Source organism: Brachyistius frenatus, unplaced genomic scaffold (genome assembly GCF_029030835.1).
Source record: "Brachyistius frenatus isolate BFR_SWC_R1_liver_20210118 unplaced genomic scaffold, ASM2903083v1 Contig_52, whole genome shotgun sequence".
Lineage (NCBI taxonomy): Eukaryota > Metazoa > Chordata > Actinopteri > Embiotocidae > Brachyistius > Brachyistius frenatus.
This window is the reverse complement of record NW_027210651.1, coordinates 1,044,250-1,060,886: the sequence shown is the minus strand read 5'-3', so window position 1 is coordinate 1,060,886 and position 16,637 is coordinate 1,044,250. Positions and strand designations below refer to the sequence as shown.

At 39.5% G+C, this 16,637-nt stretch overlaps 1 protein-coding gene across 2 annotated transcripts in view; it reads left to right on the top strand.

The window, feature by feature from the left end:
* lrrc7 (leucine rich repeat containing 7) overlaps positions 1–16,637 on the top strand; it is a 114,328-nt gene that overhangs the window by 18,127 nt on the left and 79,564 nt on the right. For both annotated transcript variants that reach the window (XM_069704733.1, XM_069704734.1), the window contains exon 2: positions 3,273–3,573. The gene's annotated coding sequence lies outside the window, so the exon portion shown is untranslated. The remainder of the gene's footprint in view (positions 1–3,272; positions 3,574–16,637) is intronic.

Below are 16,637 nucleotides of genomic sequence, written 5' to 3'. Positions count from 1 at the left end.
TTAAGTTGAAATCAAAATATTAAAGTGCGATCTACTTTGTGTTTGACTCTCGCAGACACTGATCATTTTTGTTCTGTTTAAAAGCAGCCCATTTTCACCACTAATCACTTCACACATCCCGGAGAAACTGTAGCTCTTTATCCAACAGGAGGCAGTCAGCGGCTTTGTTTTCTTCACTGATAAGAAGAGGGTGAAGCGGCCAACAGACTGTGGGTGGGCAAGAGAGTCAGCATTCAGAGTATTCAGAGAGGGAAAAAAAAACAACTTTGTGTTAGCTCTCTGAAACTGAATGGAAAGACCGCAGAACAGTTTCCTTCCCTTCCTTTTGTCTGTTCTTCCATTTGTTCAGTGTAAAATTTCCACTGCAGAGATTTTGATGACAGTTTTAGAAATGATGTGATTCACAGCTCTGTTAAAAAGAAATTGCTTGGCCCCAGCGGAACTATTTATTTAGTCTTTGTTTATTGAAAGAGCAGGGAAACTGTGGGAGTTGGTAGGAACTTCACAATTACTTTTACCCAGTGCATTGGTAAAATATTAGCCATTAAAAGTTTAATTTGACTATCAAGGTACCCTGTACATATGAGTTATATGTTTACATAACTGAAGTAAATACATGCTGGTTTACAATTTAAAGCTTTCACGGTCAGGTTTTGCAACATTATAGCCTCAATTATATTTAATTATATCTTAAATACATTAACCATACTGTTAAAAAAACAAAAAAACAGTACACAACGAAAGGACACTGTACATCAGCCCAGAACAAAAATACATTTCTTCATAAGAATCCAAATTTATTTGCAGATTTAAGGTAAATTAGTATTCAAACGTCAAGCCCATTCTGCTGTGACATTAAAGTATCATAACAAATCTTTACTAGTGTGAAAGTTAAAAGTTTTATTGGAAGCTGCTTTATTGTAACTATACAATAAGAAACAGTGACAACAAATGGCCAGTAAAATCAATACTCTCTTGGATTGGACACAAAATGCAATATAATTCTGCAAAGCTGCTTTTATTTTGAAACAGGACAGGAGAGGCTGGGTTCTAACATAAGGGATAAAGACAATATACTGTCTCTATAGAGGACAGTATCTTTTGATATATACAGTACTGTTGTGTGTTCTGGTATCTAGGCGAACCCTCTCTTTCTATAATGATAATCATACATTCAACACAAGCTTTTCTCCATAATGAACCTCACAATGACTCATGCTTACATCTCCATGGTAACAAGCATGCCCACATTATTGGATGTCATTTGGGTTGCTTGGACAGACAAACTGACACACAGGCTGGCAGCGGCCGTTGCCGTTATCTCATTGGTCCGACTCCCTGCTCATTTCCCCACCAATCAAAACTGTATTTTTCTCAGCTGAGCAGTGCTTACAGTTCAGTTCGTCTGCGGTCTGTAGATATTAAGTTTGGAGTTAATGAGCTCACTGCAAACAAGGAAGAATGATGTATAAGTTTGGGATGAGTGTACAAGCAGTCGTGGAGCGCCACACGTTTACATGTCATGTGCTGCAGGAAACAAATGTTGTGGTGTGTGTGAACTCAGAAATAAAAAAAAATAAAAAAATTATTGACATACAGATTGCGGCAATATAGAAGATGCAGTTGTGCATGTCTAAGCCATGCAGATATGTCAAAGTGTAATTTATAATAATTTGAAATTCAAAACTGACAGTCCATACTGTGTGATTTTAAGTCTGATTTCAAATGTATTGCATTGCAAAGTCCTAAATTGATGAGTTTTGCATTCAATGTAACTGTTAAAAATATACTTTTCAGGGGAAAAGCAGAAACTATCAACTTAGACCAATATTAAATATATTCCTGTTTAGTTAGACACATTATTTATTGGTGTTGGCATTACCAAAAAAAGTAAAATGTATCGTATTCTAAGAAGTGTGCAGACAGAAGGCTGATGAAAGGAACCACAAGCTGCAGGGGCAGGAAAACATCAGTATTTATAACCCCTCATTTCACTCTTTACTGAAGACTGCTATTGTCTTCAATCAGTGCCAAAACAGTCACTTTGTTACTACACAGATCTGACAAAACAACATCCCAGCATTGTCACGCTGAGATTTTTACGCATGTTTTTTGCTTAACTGATTGTGTTAAAGGAGACGAGAGACAACGTATTTTTTTTTTATTGTAAGTGACAACGGAAAGAGGGTTTGGAGTCAGAGTAAACACAATGCTTTCATTGTAGTTCAGGAAATAGCCTGCTAAATTGTAATGTATCCTCTCAATGTTGTGACAGTTATTTTTTCTTCTTTTTATCAAGTTCCTTTTATCATGTTTTTTTTTTTTTTTTTTTAACCGTGGTTTTGTGAGACATTATTTCGCTGCAATTTATTTCATATTCTTGTAAGAAATAACACATAATCAAGTTAGAAATATTAGCATTTCCAGCTAACTACCTTAAATAATCTGGCATTGCTTTGAAATCAAGTGAGTATATCGTAAAATTATTAAGTAGGATTACAGGTTATAGTTAAAAACAAAAACAAAACAAAAACATTTATAATTCTGGGTGATAACTGAGATGCAACTATATCAGACTTCTATCAGAATCCAAATCAAAATGTTTTCAACCAACTCAAATAGTTAGCGTCAATTTACCAGCTGGCTACTACTGACAACATTGGCTGACAACAGTTGTCATTTCGCCCAATTAAATTAAAGGTGAAAGCTGCTGTTTTCGGCCTCTGTCTGAAATAAGTACACAAATTACCAAACCAGTGGTACATCTGTCACTGTTAGCATTATGAGCTGCTATGTGATGAAGAAAAGTCTAAACTGAATGGATGTATTAAGGAAAACTGGATGTTGATTTATTCCCATTAAAGTTGCTCAATATACACTGAAAAAACATCTGCCATGTTTGTTGCTTATCTCCTGTCGGCTCCGTTGACATATGAAGAAGGTTAGATGAAATAATTATAGACTTTCCAGATGTTATGGGACCAAATGAATCAAACTCTGATAAAAAAAAAAAAAAAGGCTCATATTGCGAGTTTAGTGACGCTCAGAAAAATGATTGTATATGGGGGAAAAATGCTTCGTGGGCCAGTCATATGATGAAAATCCAAGTTGTAGTTACACAATTTGACCACTAGGCTAAAACGGTCACATCTCCCAACACTGATCCTTGGGGTGTGCTTGGCAGGTGTAGCCTCTGTAACGAAGGGAAAGGGTGGGGCTTGGTGAAGGAAAGAAACTTGATTTTCTCGTCTTTTTTTTGTCTGTCCGCACAGGAAAACTATATGAAGACGACACACGAAGACTCAATTTTGACAGACAGACGGGGAGATTAACGAAGAGAGAAAAACAGCTCAACTGAACTACCAACTCAAACATGTTCAGCAGAGCGTGGTACCCATAAGGCCTTGCAGAGGCCCAGTGGGTGGGGTTACGAGGAGGCGGAGATGAACCTGACCAACCACAGGCCGTCACCCGGGGATATAAGCTCCACCCACCAGTGATATCCAGGGTGACTGAAAGACGGACCAACGCCTCGCACGCCGGCATCTGAACCCTCATTGGCCCACAGCACAGGTAGGAGTTGTATTTCTCAGTGTCACAAGAGTTTTAAAAACTGTTGCAAAAGCAGCTGGACTCGCAAGATCATGAAATTGCGTGAGAATCCGTCTTGTCAGGCTTCAAGTTGTTTGTGATCATCAGCGTCCCTTGAGGAACGACTGGCAGCTATGGATGCGGTTTATGTGCAACTGCTTGTTCCAAAACAATGATCTGATTTGTTAAAGTCAGCCTGTTACTGCGGTGATAGACAGATGGTTCAGATTTTTGCAGAAGTGCCTGCCCTTTACCAAACAGTTTCCAAGGACAACTTCTAAGATGATCCTGTGATCAAGGGCTTGAGTTTATCAACTGTTGACCTTGCTCACAAGTTTTCACGGTCACTCATCGTATTGCAACAAAAACTTCCCCTCTGGCCGATGAAGCATTTTTCTCATAGATCACCAGTATAAAAGAGACGTCAGTAAAATTGTTGACAGGCCACCTCAAACTGCCAACAACTATTATGAATTTTTTTAATTAATGGAAGTTTCAAGTTTGTAAAACATCCTGACAACCTAGAAAAGTGAGTTTGTTTGTGGGATGTCACCGTCAGAGTCGAGTGGGAACTCTTGGTTGGGTCCAATCGGGAGAAACACTAATGTGCATGTGCATTGGGCCGAGAGTGGAATCAAACCCCAAAGTTGTATACCTTTTTGGCTCTTGTGAGCAGCTGCCATCTTTAAATCTGGTTCTCCAGTGTATTTACATAAAATAGATTACTTCTCCAGATTCAGAGCCACATTTCGGTGACACGACAGCCACCATTTCAATGATGATGACCACCTTTATTTAATTAGCAACATAGCTGGGTTGTATTACTCTTGTGAGCAGACCTGCCAACACTCATATCTCTGACTAATGAATGATTATTTTCCATTTTTATCATCCCACGCCCTTCAGGGCAAATTCCTTTGATGATTAAACAACTGGCAATTAAACGCTCGCTCTACAAGCACGATGCCCCTTAAAGGATTATTGACTCCCAGCAAGAAATTAAAAACAAAGCAACCATCCAAATGTAAACTTCCTATCATTACAACACCCTTTGTTCTATGTGTGTTTGTGTACTTTTGAGTGTGTGTGTGTGTGTGTGTGTGTGTGTGTGTGTGTGTGTGTGTGTGTGTGTGTGTGTGTGTGTGTGTGTGTGTGTGTGTGGGTGTACATGGGCCATGTAAAGTGTAGCAGCCTCATTGTGGTTTTCTCCCTCTGTCCTTCCTCTCTCTTCTTTTTCTTCTTCTTCTTCTTTTTCTTCTCTTTCTCTCTCTCACTCTCGGTTTCTTTCTCTCTGTCTGCTGTTGCCATGGAAACCCATCCTACTCATCCCAGTTCGCTGAGTCAGGAAAAGGAGGGCGTAGTTTGACTGGGGTGGTCCCATCATAATCACTAGGTGGCATCTCAGACCCGTCTACCAAACCCCGTCTTAACTGTTCGTAACAGTTTGGAGGTATCAAGCTGCATTCGGGGGCGGGAGGGGGGCTACCTCTCTTTCAAGCAGCACAGCAGTGATGTCTCATTTGGCCCTGTAGCTCCCGTATAGTTTTGACCTCTCTTTCTTCCCAAAATAAAAGATGAAATTGACTTCTGCACTTCCAGGAAACCTCCTGCTTTAAATGAGCACACATGTTTCAACAGCGCCTCCTTTCTGTAGCTCCTTGTTTTTAAATCCCCGTAGCTCATAATCCACAAATTTACACTTAAAATTTAGTCAACATTGAAAGAAATTGAAGGAATAGTTCAACTTTCCCACATTTATGTGCATTCTCTCCAAGAGCCAAATGAGAAGATAGCTCTCAGTCTCGTGTGTGTTGAAATAGAGAGCTGGAGTTTGCCTAGATTAGCATAACGCCTGGAGGCAAGGAGACAGCTAACCTGACTCTGGACAAAGTCCAAAAATAACATCTCGAAAGCTCATTAATTAACATGTCTTGTTTAATCTGCATACAAATATATAAACATATGTAAAAGGGACAGACTGTGGACTTAGGGAATGCTGCAAACTTTAACAGGGATAAAAAACAATTTACTGTAGTTTTCCAGATATGGTGTCATTGTGTCATGATGTCTGGATGTTTGGGAAGACAGTTTGTCAAGAAATCATTACTGCAAAGAACTAAAACTACAAATTCTTCTTCTTTTACTTCCCTGTTTGCAAAGCTGTGGAGGTGTTAGCAGGCATATATTTAAGCCCTGGCTGGTTCTCACTACTTCCAGCCTTTATTCAAAGCTTGACCTCGTGGCTCCAGCTGTTCACTTAATTGAGTAAGTGGCATCGCTGTGTGCAAACCCGGATTTTGTCATCTGGAGCATCAGGAGAATTCCCAGTGGACTGCCAAGCTGAGTGTCAGGCAAGTGTTAAAAGTGCTAAGTGAAATCGATAAATGAAAGCAGTCACGCGAAGCTACAGTCCGTGAGCTGTCCTGCCTGCGACCAATCAACTCAACGTTCAGTCGGTGTGTGGCGTTCAAGTAACCGAGCAGTGTGAAGAACCGCACAGGTCAAAAAGAGACAGACAAAACAGTTGAGTGTAGAGGGGGAAAAAGCCTGCAGGAAAATATCACTAAATGCTGCAAAATTACCAAGATTACTCAAGCCTTGGATGATTCATGTTTCAGATCAACATCCATGATAAAACATGCTGGCTCTCAGTGTATCACTCCAACTATCCTTCCTTTGTTGATAAAGAAAACTAATTACAGTAAATTATGTTCCATAGCAAAGCAAATGTGGATGCATCGCAATAATATTGCTATTCCTGTATGTGTTATATCAGTAACTTTTAATGATGATAAACAGAAGTTCAGTCAGAGCTGTGAGGAATGTGATAGAGATGTTATAATTTTTGGAACATTAATTCCTGTAGCCTTACTTATGGAAGTGACTGAGTTTTGAAACTGAAGGCACTTTGGCAGTTTTTGACTTTTTGGAACTGTTTAAGTCGTTTTTGTGTGTAAAAGTAAAACATATGTTGCTGTCATTAACTGTAAAGAGAAAAAAAGTATTTCAAAAGAGCGGTTACAGTTTACGCAGCGTGTTGTGAATGTGTGAGGTGGCCCAGGGCTGGTCTGAACCTGTCTGGTACCTCGAGTTTAATTGGAGATAGTAGATGATTCACCGAAACAACCGCTGCGTGTAGTGACTTGCTTGTTGAAACCGACCTTACAAAGCTGGCTGCTGGAGAAAACTCTCTTTCTGTTAGTTGGTCAGAGCAAAATGCACTCAGGCTCATTTCATGCTCAAGTAATTTCAAAGCAAGTGGGACAATTAGAACACTGATCAAAAGGAGTGCATTTATATAATGAGATCATAATAACTTGTGGGAAAAAAAATGTATTGACTTTCTATTTGATGAAAGATGTTGACACATTTTTAATGAGAGTCTAATGGAGCCTGAGTTTATTTTTTTGGAGGCAGCCTCACCTGGCTTTAAGTGGGATTGCACCCTTCACTTTTCAGACCCAGGGTCTACGTTCCTTTTTCTGTACAATGTTTCAAACATATCCTTGTGAAATATCCGCGATATCTTTTGCGGTTTATGGTTTGACTGAATAGTCCAACTCTTATTTTTAAACCTCTACATCTACCTCATCCCCTGGGAAACCACAGCCTTGGTGGGGCACTCACCCAGATGACGGAGCTGTAATTAACACAATACAAAGAGCAGAGTGCACACCATGATTCACATACATGCCTTTTTAAAATGAATATGAGACTTACTATTTCAGGATTTGAGACGCAGTATATGGTCTGTGCAAAATTATGCTTGCAATATTTCGGATTTCTATTTTGTTTGTGTGAAATGCTCCTTTAAAGTACTCCTTTATGAGCAACATTTGCCATAATGGGCTCGTTTATGGCTGCATTTTCTTCCTCGTAGACGAGGAACAGCAGAGCAACAGACAACAGTTGGGCAAGTCCACAGTAATTGAAGCAGTTGCAAATGAATCCCATGGGACTAAATCTTCAGTCTGAGCTGAACTGAACAGAGTTAATGGCTTTTGTGAACAGCTCCTGCGTGACTCACTCCTGGGGCCACATTACAGGAACATCTGAATGAGAAAATCCTATCTTAATCCCACTTAAGAAAGCAATTTCGAGTTTCTCCAAGACAGAAGGAGTGTTGCTGAATGCAATGTCAATCAAGCTGTAATGTAACAGTCTATAAAGCAGCCTCAATCTGCTGCAGAGGCACAAAATGTGATCAGATAGTGAGATTCATGACTGATTCTGTGCTTCAGATGTGAAATACTGTAAATCTACTATTTCTCACCGAGCCATTTTGACAGTCATGAATTTAGCATGAATGTACTAAAACCATTTTGGCAAAAACTGGAAGAATGAAAGATCACGACAGCTTTGCTAAAGTTCCCTGCTGCACTATTGAGAGAGAGCTGCTTTTGTTTTTACTGCTTATTCGGAAGACGTCCGCTGTTTTGGTGGTCTTCCAGCGATGCTGTAAGAACGTGGTCACATGCGTCCCAGACCATGTGGCCTGAGTAGGTCGGAGCTCCATGTGTCCTCGGTGCGTTCGCACCATAGACTGTAGAAAAAAAAGTGGACGTACCTTCCTGTTCTGAAAAATGAGGCCGATGTGGAAGTGCCTTCAGCTACAATACTGCCAAGTACCACTAGGGGTTGGCTCCATAAAGCCTCTGGCTCCATAGACTCGCATTCAACTTCTCTCATAAAATTCGAAGTCAATACGTTTTTACATCCGATCACACCAGAACGGATGAGATTGGATCTTAATGTCAGGTGTTCACAGGGTATTAGTCTAAATTCACTACAACATGTAATATTAGCATCGTTAGACCACTGATTAGTGATAGTGACACGTTACAATGACATGCAGCAAGTGTTCATGTGTGTCGATGTGATGAATTGTTTTATTGCAGTTTACATGTATGGGTGTAATTTGATTAAGATAAGAACGTGCTTTAGGCATAGCAGTTGTTATCACACCCTGATTTAGATAACGGGATTATGCGCTTTGTCTAAATATAAGCATAGCCACAGTAACATATTGTTATTGTTGAGTGACAGCTTGCAGGGAAAAAGGCGCCTCTCCAGACTGCAGAATAACAGAGCTCATGCAGGTAAATAGATCAACAGACAGCCTTGAATGTAGATATGAGAGAGCAAAAGGGACACAGGACATCCTCCTTTTATTGGCTAAACTGGGATCATTTAGGGAATTCCCTATTTGACCAGATTACAGGCGACTAGTGCCATTTGGAAAGCTCCCCGTAGCTTTCTTCTTGCTTCACATACTGTACATCTGGGATTTTGGTTAAATTAATTTTAAGGGGTTTTATGAGCACCAGTGAAAAAGTCTTGACTCCTAATTTAATTAATATGGACTATCACACACCCGCAGGTCAGTTACTTAACTCTATTTTTCCATTATTATTCAAGGGAGTCCTGGGTACAGACATAAACAATAAAGTAATAAAAGGCCTTGTGTTGATCAAGGTGATAGGTGTGAAAGCCAGCAGACTTGTTAGTTCAGGGCCGAACAGATGATTCCTCTCCGTGGCATCGGGAGATCGCTGACTGCTCTTGAACGCAATATTTATTGCTGCAGGTATTTCCTGGACATGTGAGTCCCAGCTCCGGCCAAGTGACCTTGCATGACAGCGAGGAGCCAATGATGAGGCTCACCTAAACATTTCTGTCGGGTGCGGAGAAGGAAATATGATGCCAGGTTTTAAAGAGCACTGTCAGTACAGTTATTTTTATTGTGTCCACTGTGCTGTCAGTGCCAACCGTCTATAGAGCCTCATCACTCTTTATTTTCCAGTCTAGTCACAATGCAAGCAGCTCTGTTGATAGCTCGTTGGATCGGATCTAAGCCTAATTTAGACGCCACACATCATTCTGTATGTAAACTGAAAGATGAAACGGTTGTTTAATCAATCAGTTGAAAATTCATCTTTAATCAAACAAATCAAGACCTTTAATGAGGCTGCTTTGGGATGTTGGAAGTCACGATTGTGAATGTTTCCCTATTTTCTGACCTTTTGTAGCTCAACCAATGAAGTGATTAATCAAGAAACTAATTGCTTCAGTAGTTTTTTTGTCTGCCTGTCATCCATTTATTTCAGCCTCTCACCCGTCAGGATTTGCTGCTTTTCTTTGCCTCATGTTGGTCACAGTTGGGTTTTTAACTTCCAATCAGACAACACTAGCATTTTGAAGACATCAGGCTGTGATGTCATGACATGTTTTTTTGGACAAAATGCGTAATTGATTAATCTAGACAACAAGCACTGGATGAATTGATGACGCAAATAACTTTAATTTGCAACCCTAAATTTCACAGAGTTTGTTTATACCACCTAGATTTTCTCTTTTTATCGTACGCGGGGCAAAATTCTGATAATTTTCCAGCAAAAGTAGTCACTTCTTTTAGAGGTACTTAAATGTAACAATAGCGTCATAGCTCAACACATAACTATGTACATTAAATGAAAGGAAATATAGTTATGGTAGAGGAATATGCAGGTGCAACATGAGTTGTTACGTGGCCTGTAGACATCTGCACAGAGATGGATGTCTGAAAAACAAGGCTGAAACACCTCCTGTGTCGACACACAGTAATTCTTACATTTCTTACTGCATAGTCAAACACGGGTAAGTGGGGGTCGTTAAATTATTCAAAGTTATAGTTCAGCATATTCAGAGGTAGTCTTACTGCTGGGAAATAGAAGTCTCATCATCACTTGAGGTTAAGAAGTCGTCTGCACCTCCCCGAGAACCACACATTTTTACGCTTCAGCGGATTAAACAAAGGAGACAATTATTGTTAATTATTCAACTTTAGAGATGTTTCCTCTTGTTCCTGGCTTTTGTGCTAAGTTAAGTTAGCCTGCTTTTACCTGTCACCTTACATATAATGGTCTGATATGAGAGTGGTACCGATCTTCTCATCTAACTCTTGCCAAATACGTGTATTTCCCAAAATATCCAGCTATTCAGTGAAAAAATAGTCCGCATTAGGCAGCATCAACCAGTCTACAATCTAGAAATAAACGTATTCATCCATCTCGTCTCTTTGCATCTTTATCTCTCTGTTTGCTCCTCAGCTGTCTCCGCTTCCTCTCCTCAGGTATGCTTTTTTTCTCTGCGATTGCAGGAACGGTCGCCATAGAAACAGAGGGCCTACGATGAAGTAAGAGTAAGACTGGGAAAGAAAGAAAGAAAGAAAGAAAGAAAGAAAGAAAGAAAGAAAGAAAGAAAGAAAGAAAGAAAGAAAGAAAGAAAGAAAGAAAGAAAGAAAGAAAGAAAGAAAGAAAGAAAGAAAAAGAAAGAAAGGAAAGGAAATGAGAAAGATCGAAAAAAGGAGAGAGGAAAGGAGGGAGGGCAAACTTTTAAGGATGCACTTAAATCCATCCTCTACCTCGCAGCGCCTCTCTCCATCTGTGTATTCTGATCTTTTTCTTGGAGCTTCTCCTGGAGCTTTTCATCTCTTCCTTCCATCCATCCCTCCTGTGTTGTCTCTAATCCTTCATCTATCCCTCTGTGTCCTGGAGTTAAGGGCCAATTATACCTTTTGGGTCTGAAAAACACATACATACAACGATACTTTCCTGCTGCGCGTGTGCGTGCCCGCGCGCGGGTGTGTGTGTGTGTGTGTGTACGTATGCGTGTTATGCAGCGAGACTCCTCCTCCATTGTAAACAGGGAAGAATGGATTCTTGCTGGAGGTAAAAAGTGCTTGTTAGCTGCATTATTTACTTGTAGCTGTAAGCGTTCTGGGTGGATTTAAGGCTACGAATCAAAGTCACCCAGTGTGTCTCCTGACTGGAAGGCTGCCTCATTATTAGATGTCTTCCACGTTGCGAGTGTCTTAAAATAAACACTGTTAATTTATTTTCGTTGTTATAATAAAATTTAAATTAAAAAACAGGGGTGAAGTTTTTGGGAGTCAGTGCACATTCACATTGCTGAAAATGTAAATGCTGAAATGTTTATGTCCTTGTGTGGTGTAGGCTATGTGCTGGAGAGGGAGCGAGAGAGAGTGTGTGTGTGTGTGTGTGTGTGTGTGTGTGTGTGTGTGTGTGTGTGTGTGTGTGTGTGTGTGTGTGTGTGTGTGTGTGTGTGTGTGTGTGTGTGTGTGTGTGTGTGTGTGTGTGTGTGTGTGTGTGTGTGTGTGTGTGTGTGTGTGTGTGTGTGTGTGTGTGTGTGTGTGTGTTGTCTTCCCAACCCAAGGCCTGTTTTAATCTCATTCATATATTCATCAGCAAGCAGAAGTGCTGACGCAAGTGAGAAGGAGAGGAGGCAGAGAGAGAATGAGAGGCAGAACGTGTGAGATAAAGTGCAAGGAGGAGAAATATTTAAAATTTATCCATCCCTTTATCAATTCATCCAGAGGGCTGGTAGGATTTTTCTCAATGTATATATTAAACATACAGAAGGTAGGTGACTCGTAGAGAAACAGGCACAAAGAGAAGACATACAGTAATAGAGGTTAAATGTCCTGGAAAGATGTAGACATTTAGAAAAGAGAACAGGGGAAATCAATTAGCTCCTCTCCTCTCCTCTCCTCTCCTCTCCTCTCCTCTCCTCTCCTCTCCTCTCCTCTCCTCTCCTCTCCTCTCCTCTCCTCTCCTCTCCTCTCCTCTCCTGAATTTAATTTCTGACAGACATTTCAGATAAAAGGACAATTAAATCAGATGCAGACCAAAATAACATTGTGAATACACCCTGATTGACTCTCTGAAAATGTATTTCAGCATGAAAGCTGACATCTGTGTGCATCCACCTCTCTGTTCTGTCTGGCTCTGTTTGCTCTTGTGCTGACAAAATGAAGAAAAAAAAAAAAAAGGCATTCAAGAATCGTAAGACAGATATCAGGCAAACAAGGCAAATAAATGATGTAAACAGCAGATCAGAAAAAGGAGGAGATGGTAGTGTGGTAGAAAGACGGATGATTTCTGAACCCTGCATGTCATTACCCATAATCCATCAGGAGCCTCTCCATACTGTGGACAGCTAGCTGGACCTCACAGGCAACCAGGTGTGACATGTGTCTGTTTTTTTTAGAGCAGTAAAGGGCTGTTACACCAGTAATAACAAGACTATTGCATGCTGCATAGTTGGTAAACATGAGAGAGATGCACATGTGAAATCAGATTGATTTGCATGTGTCAGGATGAATCTTGTATTTAGATAATCCTGAAAATGTCCTACCAAGAGGAACAAGCACCATGCATGTACATATTTGAATGATAAAGCCTTCAGTAATGACAAAGAGCAAAGAAGAGGGTTATTTAATGTTATTGTAGAGCAAAGTCTGTGTGGGGAGGAGATCTGGGTGGGTGGATGGATGGATCAACAAAACATTGACTTTAAGCGCCAGATACCACCCCCCCCCCATTTAATTGTTTTATTTCATTGCTCCATACCCTTAATTAGGTGTTAATTATTGTTACAGTGAAGACAAACATCCCCTAATCTTAATAAAGTAGTCAACTTACCTCAAAGCACCATCTTTCCAGAAACTTAATTAAGGCGTCTTTGTGCCGAAATAATCTTAACCAGAACATTGCAATTTCATAAGACAGATTTATTGGTCAGCGGTAAATTTTTTTGGAAGGTGCAGACAAATGAAAGAGATCCAAAAACATTTTAAAAGCATCGTTCTAAAGGGCATGAAGTCTTTTTTTTTTAAATTTATATGAACTTGCAGGTCTAATGAATGAGCCTTTTTTATGGCAGTTATTAAACTACATCCACTGCATGTAATACAGGACAATTTAACTTGGAGTTAGAGGTCCTTCACCTGTTTAATTTCACCTCGATTAAGTGCAACACCCGTACGGTTTAGTTGGTAACTTGTTGTATAATCGCAATATTACACTCGAGGGTGTGGTGCGCTTTAACATGATTATTGGCACGACAATGATGCGGTCCGTAAGCAACCCTGAAAGCACATCCTCCCGTGTAATATTGCTTGATTATTGTTCTGTAATTATACATATAAAGTATGTATTTATAATATTAATATGTATTCAGATTTCTCATTAAAATTATAATGATATTGATTCCATTTTTAATGTGGACAATGGATTCAAAAGCACTAACTACACTTATTTTTTTAGGAAGTTTAATAAGTCGTTGGCATTGCTGAGTCAGTTCTCCGGCAAATTCCTATTTGTTGAGCCGTAAATGGTGGACAGGTCATTCTAAACTGGACTTCATGCTGTTTTATTTGCAGGCTTTTAGCAGTGGTGCCTCCTAAATTGGAACATCATCCCTCTCCTACCCATAAAAACACATAACTAGAATACAGGAGGAGTACAGACCTAGATCTGGATTGGAGTTACTGTACCCACTTGCAGCTCAGTGCTGGAGAGACTAAAGCTGCCGTCCTCTGACACTCAGCTGCTCCACATGTTTCACCAGTTGCTTGCAGTGCACCATTTTTCCTTCTTAGTGCACTGGAGGGTGGCTTGAAGGTTTCAAGGTTCAAGGTTAATTTAATTATCATTCTGACCATATCCATATTTCTACACATACACTGGAATGAAATAATGTTTCTCAGGACCAGGGTGAAAAGTAATAAATATAAGACATAAAAAACAAAAATAATGACCAGTATGTCCAATAATAAAAGTCTGTAAAACAGCATAAATAGAGTCCAACAAGGTGCAGAGTATTAAATGTGCAAAGTGCAGAATGTTACATGTTGAACAGTCTTGACGCCTGCGGAAATAAATTGTTACACTGGTTTCTCCCAGTTGTATATTATATATATAGATATATACTGTACCGTATGTATATATATATATATATATATGTTGACTGTGTTTATTGGTTTGTTGTATATAATATATATAGATATTTAATGTACTGTATATATACTGTATGTACTGTGCATTTTATATTTTATATTTATATTTTTTATTTTATTGCTTTTCTATTATATTATTCTATTCTATTATTATTTTATTCTATTGTTTCTATTATTGCTCCTGTATGTATGCTGTTGTGGCGAAAAAATTTCCCCTCGGGGATTAATAAAGTATATACCTACCTACCTACCTACCTAAACATCCTTCTACTCATTGACGAGGAGGGCAAATGAAGAAAAATCTTAAATATGACAAACTTGGAGAGACGCTTGTTCGAAAAATTGAGAACATTAGGTCACAAAGATCAAAACTAAAGCGGCACAAGCCAAAATGTACTGGCTTCACATTGCAGTTGTTTCTTTTACTACAAGCGTTGCTGGCATTTCACCTTCTGCTTGCACTTTGATCAAATCCTGCCAGACATGTGGACATAATTCAGACAGAAACCTTGTTTTGGACCAAGAGTTGATATGGTACAAAATATTGCTTTTCCTCAAAGAAACACATATTGCAATGTTCTGTGTTCTATATATCGTTTCCCAAAACATTGAAAATCACACACATCCTTTGAACATGTAATTCTTATTGGTTTCATCTGTAGCTCTATAGTGCTGAAACTGTTGTTTTTAATACTTAATCATCCTTAATACAAGAATCAAGTCGCCACGCTTTACTGCCCTCCAGTTACCTAGCAACGCCCATTCACAAAATGCCATATAAGGCATAATGCAGTATGGAGGCTGAATGTACTCTCAGATTCAGAGAGCAAGTATCGCAGTTTACAATGTCGTTTGAATAGCAGCTCCTACCTATCATGTAATCCCATGTATTCCCCGACTTTCCTCACCGAGTCTCTCCACTGCCAGTCAGTCGTGCAGCCTGCTGCTCAGCCAGCCAACCAACCAGCCAGCCAATTAGTCATCTCAGTGGGAGCAGACTAAAACTTGGTCTCTTCCCACACCTAATACCTAACAGATCTGAAGGCTTACAACACAGATAGTAATGGGCACTGCACACAAGACAGCTTTATAAACTGCAACTTTTGGCCACAGGGGAAAGAAAAAAAATACAGTGATTGATGAAACCGTGTTTCCATAGAAACCATGGATATTTCATATTGGCAGGAAGAAGACAATGTTCTTATCGTCTGTGTTTTAATGTAATCAGTTATTGTTGTATTCTCAGATTATTGTGGCATCAGACTATTTTAGGGTAATAATATGGCATCGACATGTATTGTTGATTCTATGTGTAACTTGCTTGGCTCCGCCGACCTTCAGTCTTTGCTGTGATTATAGTCTGGAAACCCTGTTTGCATGAAAGTTTGCTCAGCTACTCTGAGGAGCGAACTAATCAGTGAGTGGGGGTGGCTCAATGTGATGACGTTGAAGTCGAGGGTTTGTTCGCTAGATGGTGTAGGTGGTAGTGGTAGGTGAAGCAAAACGAACAGTTGTAGCAACACTTGCTAATTTTGAAGAATTAAAGCCGGATTATGCAGACTCTGCAACGGTCATTTACTGACATTGCACTCCGCTCACATCGCTATGATCAGATTTTTAGGAAACTATCAGGCTTTTTTTTTTGTCATAATTGAAATCTATTAAAAAAAAAAATGTGATCATTAATGCATTAGTTGGTTTACATATATTTTACTGACATTACTTGCTTGACTAATCCAAAGAGGTTTCAGTACTGGTGTTGTCATGTTGATGGGTTTCTGTTTCACTAGTTCGAAATAGAAGGTTAGTAGATTTTACAAGGTTCACCAAATATGTTGGAAACAGATGGGGGAAAAAAATGTAATTATGTAAGAGAGAGACTGATACTAATGGAGTGATTTTTTTTAATTTTTTTATATTTGTATTCATTCAGGTGCATAATGCAAATAAATCACGCATTTCTGTTTAGGAGCTCAGGAGACATACTCGACCAGGGGAAAGCCTGACCGTATACTGTGTGTGTGTGTCAGTGCTCCTCACCGCTGTGACTGGAGTTGAGTTAGAGTCTCCGTGAATCACATTATGATGTCACACCAATTGAATTAGAGAAACCTCAGTGAATCGTTCACCTATAAACACAATCCTGCTGTTCAGGAGTTTCTGTTTTTCTGTTCATATTAAATATTCAATGTGACTTCACCAATTGGCTGAAAAGTAACCCTTTCTGGTATAAAGCATTGTGTGGTTT